We start from the raw sequence: 12,687 nt of genomic DNA on the forward strand, positions 1-12,687 counted from the left end.
TCTTCTCGGGACGCCATGGAGATCGTCAAGGTGCGCCCCCACGCCCCCTCCCCATGTATGCTAGGTAGTGCGATTTTTGTTTCCTGTCATGGTTCTCTCTAAGTTTAAACGCCTCTGAACAGGTCGCACTCCAGATCCCGCGTTTGCGGCATGCATGGCACCACCTTGACACAGAGTGAGCTTTCTTCTTCACTAACCAACCCATTACAGGTAACTCTGTTTCCAATCTAGAGATGATGCATACATATGTAGCAAAATCTAAAGTTGTTTCTGTGTTCAGAATAAATTAGAGTAACACGTATGTGCAGGTTGCCAGTTTAGAATTCAGGTACAACCACTCTTTGCTTGTCTGCTACCCGTGATAAAATCAATACACATTACATCTAAGTTGGTTCCAGTGTCATATTCTACCAACAGCCCACTCAAATTGTTCCACAACTCTCTATTTTTAGCTATGATTGTGTTGTGACTGTACTTAGTTCTCACCACGTTTCGTTCGATGGAAATTCAGTGAGTGCTGGTGATGTGCTTGAAGATGAGACCTCATTGGGAGTCTGAAAGTGTGTCTCCCTTGGCATAAGCACCATGGGAAACAGAGACAACCGGCTCCGTCCTGCTCTAGCGTCGCCGTCCGTTGACCCAACGAACAAGAAACGCATCAACAGGAGAAGCACGGCACATGTACATGTACACATGCACTTCTTTCTTCCTGGTTTTTTCTTCCTCTTTCTTCCAGTGCCTTGCTGTTATAGCTTCTCTTCTTGGACCATCAAAGGATAGTTGTATGCAGGCACTCTCATTTGTCTCACCCTTCCGATCCTTACTGTGATTGCTAAATATTATTTAAGACAATTCCTCTCGATAGCATGTTTTGCCATGATTGTTGTTGCTTATTTAACCAAAAAATAGATTCTTCTGAAGTTTAATATTCTAATGGAGTATGTATTTATGTGCTTGCCTAATTATATCATGCCAATTGCTTGAGCAGCAGGCACTGGTAATTATTTTCCTAAGAGTGATATTGAGTTTCAGTAACGTAGACCCATCTGTTAATTTCAGTCTTTGGTGCTTTTGCAGATATTTAATGTTGTTGCAATTGGTAAGATAATAGGATGCAACACTTATTTTACCAGTTCTAAAGCATGACTAAGTATGGAAAGACCAGAGGCAGGTGTTATTTTCTCTTCTAAACTTCTTTTGCTTGTCTATCTCCCTATTGGTATGCAGGTCTTTAATTGATAGTTTATTATATAGAGTTTGTTTTATATAGAGTTTATTATATAAAGTGATCTCAAGGCGTTGGGCATCCTGATGGTAAGTACATTACACAACAGGCATTTCTTGGCTCCTCACATCCTTCATCCAAGATTAATCTTAGTATGGTCTGGCTATACTTTACATAAACTGTATACTCAACTGTTAAACAAGTACACAGAATGATAGAAGTACTTAGAATGCATCATTTTGCTCAGGAACTGGACGGAACTTGCTTTACAGAAGTACTGCATGCTCTTCTATTTTTTATCGGACGATATGGCACATAAGTTAATGCCAAATTCAGTGTAAAGTAATTCTTTTGTAAGTCGGCATCCTTATTTTTGCATATGTATATTTTGATTCGAGGCGCAAAGGTCAAGCTTACGGTGCATGTTCTTTTAGGGCCCTAGGAAGAAGAGTACCTTTTCCTTGGAATCGAGAGCGTAGGGCAATGGCCATGGGGTACCATGTTGAAAAGTAGGGAGATGTGGTAGTTTTTTTTTTTTTTGCTCATCTGAAGTTCGGCATATTTTATTGGCATGTCTTGTAAGGCTAAAGATAAAACAATGTGGGGTCTCTTTTATTGGCATGTTTCTGTCTTGGTAAGCATGCATCAAACAGGCCTAGGTTGGTTAGAACAAGGTGTGGCGGTCAAGAGATGATGCTGTAAGATTATTAGACTGCTGTTATTTCTAGTCTGCATGCATTTCTGGCCGGACCAGCTGGTTAACTGATGCGGCACTGTGTCAGCGAAACTGGGGCAATATTTTCAATTTTTCATTGTTGTATACTATTGTTACACATACGATTTCATAGTTTGGCAAGTATCACAGAATTTGTGGTTAAGTCATTTGTGAATAATGTTTAGTTTCCCGCTTGGCATGTTTCTTTACATCAATCAATCAGATTCACCGCCGTTGGCCAGAGTTGCGCCTAATTCATACTGATGTTAAGGATAAACTCTCTGTTTTCTAATAGGTCAGACTGGATTCTATGTTCTGTCCATGCCCTGTTCACTGGCATTGCCTCTTGATTCCCCTCTTAAAGTAGAAGATCCACACTAAGCATAGCAAGTCCACTAGAGGAGCAAATGTTGTTTATCACCGCATCTCTTCTCATGTTGACAAGCAAGCCCGATATCTATGAAGGTACACCTTTGTGCTCGGTGGTAAACCTGTTTCTTTTTCAGTTATGTTCAGCACTGCCTTGATCATTTTGTATTATTATTTTAGTATTTTGCTCTGCATTAAGATTTATGCATGGTCTGGTTCTTAGAAGAATATACTGTTGGTTTGTCGATGATTTTTCCTTGTTTGATTTGACATTAATTTAACAATGAGTACTTAAATTCTGAATTCTGGAGTGCATGGCAGCTATATAGATCCATTATAATTTGGTTTGACCTATGCCGCAGAAATAAGCTTCATGCTTCTCTCAACATACCAGGCACTGTACAAGGCGGCGACGGCGTACCCGCTCAGTACCTGCAGCCCTTGGTAGGACAGGAAAAGATGCTGAGCTTCTCGGCCTTGACGACGTCCTCGTGCCTCTCTCTAAAATGGCAGATCTGTTTTGTTTCTCTGGTGGGACTGCAGTTCTTCCGAAGCTTTGCTTTTCGATATGACATGTTTATACTTTAGTTATGCTTCTCAAGCAGCATTTGAATGGTTCTCAGACTACTTTCTCTTGTGATCGCCTTAGCGATGAGGAGATTCGAGTGCATCTTAATTATTGACACCTCATTCTATGACAAGCTCGGCAAGAAAGGCGGCAGCTGACGGGAGGATGTACCGAGGCCTGCGGCGGAGTCAGGTGTGTGTGCTCGGTGGTTTCAGTTTCATAATTCCCATTACACCTAGCCTCTGTTCGCTCAATCTTTGAGAATGTTTGTCTGTCATTGCATTGTTGAGTACGTGCACCAGGATGGAAAGCAGCGAGCAACGGTGCATAGTTCATGGAAGCCTGCTGTTTCTCCTCGCCAAGGTCCGCGCAGATAGAGGCGCTCATGCAGGAAAGAGACGAGGGAGCAGTCAGCTGAACGTTGGCTCCCATGAAGTTGATTGATTGTGCCTCCGCTTTTGTGCCGCTTGCGTTGCTTTTGAACCACTGTCATTTGTGTCATTGGTGATGTAAACTATAAGGACATATAAATAATATCTATGACTCCTAAGGCTGTTCTCTTTATCTCCTGTTTTCATTGTTGTGTACTCCCTCTGTTCCAAAATATAAGAACGCTTTTCACACTACACTAGTGTCAAAAACGTTCTTATATTATGGGACGGAGGGAGTACTTGTTACTTTTCGAGTCAGAACCATGCAATAACGTGAAAGGGGCGCGCTCAACCTGGCAGCGCCCAGCTTTCTCTGAGGCGGCGTGCCATGGGCGCGCCCCAACCGCTAATACAGATTCAAGTGAACGCCAATGGAGTAGTATCCCATTTAATTGACTGTGACACAGGTTTCGACTTGTCTGCATTTTTCAAGGTATTATATTAACTCCTCTCAGCAAGCTTTTATCGAAGGGCGTAGAATTAGTGATAACATTATAATTACGCAAGAAATCACTCATTCATTTGCCCTTAATCCTTGGAAACAACAGGCCTTCATGCTTAAAATTGATCTTGCTAAAGCTTTCGATCGTATTGAATGGAATTTTATCGTTTCAGCTCTCTCACGTAAAGGGTTGCATGCTCACTTCATTAATCTTATCTATGCGTGCATTTCTACTCCAATTTTTTCTGTCATCATTAATGGCCAAGCAACTCAGAGATTTAAAAGTGATAGGGGTATAAAACAGGGTTGTCCTCTTTCTCCCTATCTTTTTGTGCTTGCTATCAATGAACTTTCTCTTGCTCTCAATGATGCTATGGCTGCTAACAATCTTGAAGGCATCATGCTTGGACCAAATTGCCCTCCAGTCCATTCCTTACTTTTTGCAGATGATCTACTGGTGTGTGGAAAAGCTAGCTTGCAGGAAGCTCGTACCATGGCTCATATCATTCACCATTTTTGCGCTTCTTCAGGTCAGACTCCAAACTGGTCCAAGTCTTCCATACTTTTCAGTGCTCAGGTTAACCAATGTGTTGTCTCAGATATTAAAAGCATCTTTCCTGTTCCTGCCATGGATGAGAACTTCACCCACCTAGGACACCCTTTGATTCTCCCTGCCAAGAATAGAACTATTGCTTACAATTTTGTTCTGGATAAATTTATGGCTAAACTTCCTTGTTATAAGGCTAATATGCTTTCTCATGCGGCTAGATTGGAGCTCATTAGATCTGTTTTTTCGGCCATTCCGGTTTATTATATGTCTAATATTTTGTTCACCAAGAAATTTATTGCCAAACTTTCTGCTATCATTAGAACCTTTTGGTGGACAGGAATCAGAGAAGATAATCCTACTAGAAGTCTTTGTCTCAGGGCCTGGAAAGACATCTGCACGTCAAAAAAAGAGGGTGGCTTGGGAATAAGAAACCTTCAAGCCATGAATCAAGGTCTTATCCTAGCCTCTGCTTGGAGAATTGCCAACTCTCCCAGTTCACATCTGCATCTTGTTCTTAAGTCCAAATATTTTTGGGACTCTTCTTTTTGGACTGCCACCTCTAGCGCTCCAAAATCGGCCTTCTGGTCCTCCATTCTCAGGATGCTCCCTAAACTCAAAGCTCACTCCTTCTATCAGATCACTCAAGGAAAAATTTCCATTTGGAGTACTCCCTGGTGCCCAGCTTGGACTGATATCTACAATCATCTCATTATTCAACCTACAAACTTTACTTGTCCTGCTCAAGTCAAAGATCTTTGGCTCCAAGGACAGAAAGCCTGGAACAATGTTCTCATCTATTCTCTTTTTCAAGAACCCACAGCCTCTGTTATTACTCAAACCAAGATCATTCAAGATGATTGTGATGATATTCTTTGCTGGGATCTCACGCCTAATGGTAAGTGTAACACCAAAAGTACTTACAAACTGTGCTTGCAGGACATTCAAAGCCAACCAAGAAATCAGCCTACACAGATTTCTCACCTTGTGAAAGATTTGCTTAATCAAGTCTGGAAGCAAAAGCATATGGTCCCAAGGGTCCAAACATTTGCATGGAGACTTCTTAGAAAAGCTCTTCCTACAGGTTGCAGAGCTAGCCGTTTTTCTAGGCATATTACTAAAGCATGTTGTCGTTGTTCGCAAGATGAGGATGAAATGCATCTTTTTTTCCTATGTCCGTTTGTGAGAGCATCTTGGTTTGCTCATCCTTGGTATCTTAGGACAGATCTTCTTACAGAGAATCATCATTCTATGCAAAATATTATTTATGCTTTGCTCAATATGAATCACCCTTATGCATCGATCCCAAACGTTTTCAACTTCTTATGGTGCATTTGGAAATCAAGAAATGATTGTCTTTTTGCTAGGAAATGTACTTTCCCTCATCAGGTACATCTTGCTGCACTGGCTATGGTTGAATGCAACTCTGTCCATGAGGTTCCTCCTGACAATCCTAATTCTACTCTCCATGCTCATATTAACAGGGACAATAGTTTGGTGCTACAACAAGGCTGCACCATTAGGTCTGATCTTCTAATCTCAGGAGCCAAAATATTCTCTGACGCTTCTTTCAAATGTTCAAAAATTCCAGGTTTATCAAATGGAGATGCAACTACGGGCATTGGAGTTTTTCTCAATTTTTTGCAGGACAATAGAAGTATCCAAGTTCAAATTCAAGCATCCGCACCACTAACTTCGTCACCTCTACAAGCAGAAGCACAAGCTCTTCTTCTTGCTGCCAAAGCATCACAGATCTTACAAGTCGAGCAGCCGACGTTTCTCATCGACAATCTTTCTCTTGCCAAGGCGGCGGCGAACAGGAATGTAACAGCAGATTCCACTCCTTGGATGATTAGAGAATCTCTTGCTAATTTCTACAGGACTACCCAAAATCTTCAGCCGCAGGTGTTCCATATATCTAGAGAAATAAATGGGATCGCACACAATGTAGCTCATCAGGTTCTTAGTCGCTCTTTGGAACCTGTTTATAGTTGTTTCGGGTCAGCTTACAGGAACAGAATATGCCCTGTCATTTCTACTCTTTCTACCTTAAATTTACAGGGTTTTGTACTCCATGTTGGTATGGTAAAGGAAAATATTGATAAAATAGCTCTAGCTCTGAAGAGTCTAAACTGACGCATATGAAAAAATGGCTGAGATTGCACCTTCTATCTACTCTGGCCCTACCCAATTTAGTTTTACAAACCAAAGCATAAGAAAACAGCAGAAGAAAAATCGAGCTTGTAAATTTAAAATATGGTTTGACACAAGGCATGTTTCTTATTTCAAGCTATGCCACTGAAGAATAGGGACGCCAAACAGAATATAGTCTGCACCATATTATATTATGCTCCAGTGCAGCAGAAAATTTACATCAGACTAATTAGGCTCATTTTTCAAACTCCTGAGCTTGCAACATTGCACCCCCTGCCATAATACAAACTAGACATACTGATTAGAACCTACACCTTATCCATCGAGTTTCACACTGACAAAAACAACATCACATTTATCATCCAATGCTAAGCTAACATCATTCAAACACATGGAAGGTTCTACAACGGGAAAGCATAGAGATCAGAACTGCAGTCCACAGAGTAGACAGTATCAGAAATAGCAAAAAATTCAGTCGCTTCCAGGACTATTACAAGTGGAGCATGCACACCTATAGATTGTGTTGCCAGAGCTCCAAGCAAATTTCCTGCCAAAAACTCCATCGTCATGATTCTTATCACTCGTCTCAAATCAAAACAAAAAACCATCGGCAATGGGCTAAACTTTGACAGTGAGGTCTTATGGTAACCAGCTCACCGCTGCGGTGGAACACCACGATTCAGAAATCTAAAGCAGGGACCGGAGATGATTACAGCAGAGTGCAGAGTTAAATCAGGCGTAACTGCTACATAGCTCCCAACTCAACTAATCCGAAGATGAAATGAGTTCATCTCTACTTGTCAAACGGGGATAAAAAATGGCGATTAGAACCCACAGCTTATGAGAGGTTAACAATCTCGACTTCAGTTTGAAATTAGCCACTCAAAGATATACAAACTACAGCTGGTATCATAAAAACTCAGAACAGTGTGTCTATGATTTTAAAGTTAGGCACAGAGTATCAACAGCAGTCATTGTCCTGAAAAGATTCAGGCAGTATGCATCTTAGGCATAGCATTTCAGTAGGCGGTACAAGATTACTACCTGACATTACCTCAACCCTTGCATCTCATCAGCAAGTTCAGCAAGTGTCTTGGTAAAGCAGTAGGACCAAACATGTAACAGCACCTGATGCATCCATCAAAATGTGCGGTAAAAATGAGAGTTTAATTATGCATGCCCTGTCATGATCGATATATGCATGCATGTATACTTTTGGACGAGTTTAATTATGCCTCTTGGACACACACACACACACACACACCCACATGTACTGTTTAAGCTGAACTTGCTGTGACTTGATTGAAAATACATCGGCATGTTAAATCTGTAAAAATGCTATTACTGGATACGTCTCAGCACAACATCGCATCTGTCATCGAACATTAAACATACAGTATTCAAACACATGGTATTTCTGGTTGCAGGTTCTGAAATCTACATACTGTAGCTTCTTCCACATGGGAAATCATAGATAGAGATTAGAACACCAATGCATGGAGCACACAACATCAAACTACCAATAGTTTCAGTCAAATTCAGGATTGTTACAAGTGGAGCACCTCTAGGTCATAATGCCAGAGCACCAAACAGATTTCCAGCCAAAAGCTCCATTGCCACAATTCCTACCACTACTCCCCTATCAGAACAGAACACCATTGATCATGCGCAAAATTATGCTGGTGAGGCCTGATGGTCACCGCCAGTGGAACACAGGGAATCAGAAACTGAAATCCGGGTTTCAGGAGATAATCAGGCATAACTGCAACACAGCTCCCAACTCAACTAACCCGAATTTGAAAGGAGTTCATCTCTATTTGTCAAGCGGAAATAAAGATGGCAATTAGTACTACCTTCAGCTTATCAGAAGTTAACAATCTCGATTTCAGATTGGAATTAGACACTCAAAGATACAAACAACTGCTGATATCCTAAAAATTCAGAACAGTATAGCTATCATTTTGAAGTTTGGAACTAAAAATATCAACATCAGTCATTGTTCTAAGATGGCTCAGGTAGGCATTACATTTTTCTTTTTGACGGAATAGGCGTTATATTTTAGCTGGCAATACAGTAGGCATAGCCTTCTACCTCACGTGTAATAGTTCATTACCTTAGCCTTTGCATCCCATCAGCAAGCTTTTTTTGGCGGCGCACCAAAACCAAACATCTACCGGCATTCTCCTAGGCTCCTGCTATGGGCATTCTCCATGGTTCCATTTAACCAAGTGAACTTCCTTTTCTTCTTGCTAGGAGTTGAAAATTTGGCATTTGTGATTGTGACGGTTAAATGAAATGGAGATACTCCTCAGTCACAGACCAGGTGAATAAGTTCTGTGCACAAGTGCAGCAGAAAATTTACATTAGACAAATTAGCTTCACTTTTCTTTTGTTTGAGAGAGAGTTAGCTGGAATTTCTGAGTAAAACGTAAGTCTAATCCCAGTGAAAAAATCAAGCTATCTTAACGTCCAATTTTGATCAAGTAAACTCAATATTTCCGAGATAGTTAGAGTATCCACCGATCCTATTTGAACCTAATACCAATTCATTCATATCCATACAAATATAAAGCACACATCAACACAAACATTAATCCTATTAATCTTCATACATTAATCCTGTTTGTCCCTTAAGTTCTTCTCTATTTCAATCATGGAGTTCAGGAAAAGGAAGTTAACTTACCTCAGTTTAAGTCACTGAGCAGGAAAAAAATTAGCAACAGCAGCCCAGATCTATTGACCACTGCAGACGCAACAGAACAGAGGCACCCTGCATCCCAAGGCTGAGAAAGCAACTTAGAATCACCATGCTGGTGGGCACTTCATCACCCAGGTATAACTTTTACTAATTCATGAATTAATATTTTTGCTTTCACTGAATACATACTATTTCTCATTTTTTAATGTTCTTTTCAGATCGATATGGTTGTGGTCTTTCATGTCTTTTATAACATGGAAAATGGTGGTATATGATAGACATCGAACGGTAAACTCAGTACTAACTGAGTTCCCTAAAAAAATAACCTTAGTACTAACTGAAATATGATGGAACGGAAAATACAATGAAATCTAGCAAACTGAACATGCTAAATAAACATTGTCATGAAAGCAGATGACACTGATATTTTTAGTGGAAACGAAGGACTCTTCTGTTATTCTTACTGGAAAGTTGGTCCATTGACCACTCACACATCCAATTTCCATGATCCCCAACGTTAGTTAGAAACACAAACATATCGATTGGACTTCTCATTATCGAAAATCAGCTCTAAGCAATGACAACAGCAGCATATCGGGGGTTCAGGAATCAAATTATCAAGTACATCAAGAGTTAGCAATGACCAAACTAGCATGTAACAGAGACACTAAAAGATAGCAGACATCCAGTTAGGCATAGAACACCGAGACAGGAGTTACCAGCTTACTACGCTTAGGCTATTCTTGGTTCATGTAAACCTGAAATTAGTCGGCATGACCCTTTGCAAGCATTTGCATAGTCTTCAGCGAGGTGCGGTGCAGCTTCCTTGTGAGGGCATATGAACTTCTCCAGAAATGCCTTCTCGCTCAGGGTGACTATATTATAGAAGTCCCTGTACTGACCTAGCAATCCATTTGCCTTAAGGAACTTGATAACATAGTACCTGGGACTGAGTCGGCCCTCCAGGCTAAGACTGAGAATCATCGGCCGATGAGCAATGTACGCCGGTTCCAACCCCACCACGGAGAAGAGGAACTCAGACCTACGCTTCAGAGATTCCTTCGACCTCCTCAGCAGACTCGGATACTTACAGACAGCAATGCTTGCTTCGGCATCAGACCACCTGAATGTATTCTTCAGATACTCCACTTTGCTGGCGATCTTCTCCTCGCTGAGAAACGCGACGGCCTGCAGCGCTTGCCTGAGCATCCCAGAGCCGCGCGGCACACCTAATCTTTCAGCACATGCGACCATCGCCCGAACGCGCTCCGGGTTGGAGGTGAGCATCCTCGGCACAAAGATGCACAGCTTGGCAATATCACAATCACCTAGCCCGCACTCCCTCAGGAAGGCAGCATTGGGCTTGACCACCTTGTCGAGGTTGAAAGACAACAGGCGGGATGAGAGCTTGAGCATCCGGAGCAAGTTGTCCAATGAGCCGATGAGTGGCAGGTAGTAGTGCAGCTTGGAGACGATGGCTCTGGTGCGGAAGCCGTCGGGGGTGAGGGAGACGATGCGGGCGATGTCAGGACGCGACAGGCCGAGGCCAGTGAGCCCGACGACCTTAGGGCCAGTGTTTTGTCCACTTTGGCGCATAGGAGCTGCGGGTCTTTGGCGACGACGGCGGCGGCGTCGGCGCCGGAGAGGCCGAGGCCGGAGAGGAAGGCGAGGACGGCGTCGGGCTTGGCGGGGGATTTGAGGTGGGAGAGCTTCAGGGAGGCCTTGAGGGCTTGGGGCCGGGTGAGGCCGCAGGTGTCGACGAGGTACTCCTCGACGGCGAAGGTCCTAGGGTTCGGGGAAATGGGGGATGCGGAGAGCAGGCGAAGCAGAGGGGAGATGGCAGAGGTGGAGGAAGGAGAGAGGAGGCGGGAAACGACGCACTCTCGGAGCCGGAGCATGGCGCAGAGCGCGGCGGCGGCCGGCGGCCGGCGGCGGCGGCGACAGAGATATTTCCGGTGGGATTGCAATTGCTACTGCGGTCTCATCTCAGTAGTTGCTCTGGTCCGTCTAGTGAGTGACCTGAGGAGTCAATATGGGCTGCGTGGGCTGGAGGAGTTTTGATGGGCTGCGTGGGCAGTCTTCCCCTGATACATTAACAGGCTCGACCAGACAGAACTGGCCCTGCAAACATGCACAAGGAATGTAAGATATGTGTAAATAGAGTCAGGACAGGAATACTCACTATCTGCATAAAGTGACCTTCCAGGCATACATACAAAAAAATACGAGTAGGTTTTATGGAATAATAATTTTCTCACTTATATGGAATATTTCTTTATCTGATGAAATAGTGCTGTGAACATTTTATTGGATATGCATAAACAAATTTCAGTGAAATAGTATATTAGCAAAAGTTTGTCTTTGTCTTTAGCACTAGTTTAAAAATGCAGACCTTTTCACTAAAGATACTTTGTTCTCATGGTAGATCTTTATTAATTTGAGAAAAATAAAATGATTATATGGAATTTTTTTGTGTGACTGAATAATAATCATAATTTTAGTGAACATTTTATTTGATATACATAAATAAAATTATTGAGATTAAATTAATATATCTGAAGAAAGAAAAATATTAGACATTTATAGCTATCAAAAACTAGAAATAGAGAAAATAAATATTTGACATGCATGATGCATGATCATTTTTTAGCACTATGAGATGTATCTCAAGTGGGAAAAATATCTACAAACGGGGCAATTTTACAAATAAAAAGATAGAAGTAGCATAGGCGCTTTATTTGACATACGTGTGAACTTTATTAACATATATGATTGTTTTTTATAGAGGGGGTAATATATTTTTAAGAATATTTGCTCAATGCTTTATTATAAGGCTTAGTTTTCATTGTCATAGTATAGCTTTTCTTTTTAATAAATGTGATAGAAACCATACTTTTATTATGTAGAAAATTTTATGAAAAATATATAATCTAAAAATTATACTCCATCCGTCCCAAAATAAGTGTCTCACACACTTATTTTGGGATGGAGGGAGTATATGGTAAGAACATCACCAAGGATGTAGCCATTTCTCCTCGGAATGACTACCCAGTAGGCTCCCCCAAACCTAGCCCGTGTGTCCAGACTACCCCAAATCAAGCACATATGTCCAGACTACCATAGTGCTTGACGTTGGAACAAGAGGATGCTTTGGTCTCCTTCATCAGAATGCTTAGAGACCTCAAGCGCCTCGAGCTTGACTTGCAGCATGGATACAGTGACCCTGACAGCCAGCTGGACTCCTTACATGAACTCTATCTGCTACACTGGGAGTTCAGAAGATGAGTTTGGAAATGTATGCATGCATGCATAGATCAGTCTTGCCTCTGCCTTGTCTCGATCGATGTATGCATGCATGTATACTTTTGGACATGTCTAATTTTGGCGCACATGCTGATTAAGCTCAACTTGATGCGACTTGATTGGAAACGCATCGGCGTCATTGCTTCGGTGCTGCAGCTGGTGAAAATGCTGTACTAGAGGCGTTGCTTTTATTGCAGTTGCAAGTACCATGGTGACGCTGAAAGGGTGCAACTAC

The 12,687-nt window shown here is 41.9% G+C and overlaps 1 long non-coding RNA gene and 1 pseudogene across 1 annotated transcript; one reads left to right on the plus strand and one right to left on the minus strand.

The window, feature by feature from the left end:
• The first annotated feature begins 122 nt into the window (after positions 1 to 122).
• Positions 123 to 3,036, plus strand: LOC123130034 (uncharacterized). Its single transcript, XR_006463726.1, has 5 exons — positions 123 to 210; positions 281 to 328; positions 512 to 681; positions 1,078 to 2,405; positions 2,704 to 3,036. It is a non-coding gene; the product is annotated as an uncharacterized lncRNA (long non-coding RNA).
• A 6,634-nt stretch (positions 3,037 to 9,670) lies between these two features.
• LOC123130035 (transcription termination factor MTERF15, mitochondrial-like) lies at positions 9,671 to 11,109 on the minus strand (annotated as a pseudogene).
• Positions 11,110 to 12,687: the final 1,578 nt, after the last annotated feature.

This window comes from Triticum aestivum, chromosome 6A (assembly GCF_018294505.1).
Source record: "Triticum aestivum cultivar Chinese Spring chromosome 6A, IWGSC CS RefSeq v2.1, whole genome shotgun sequence".
Taxonomy (NCBI): domain Eukaryota; kingdom Viridiplantae; phylum Streptophyta; class Magnoliopsida; order Poales; family Poaceae; genus Triticum; species Triticum aestivum.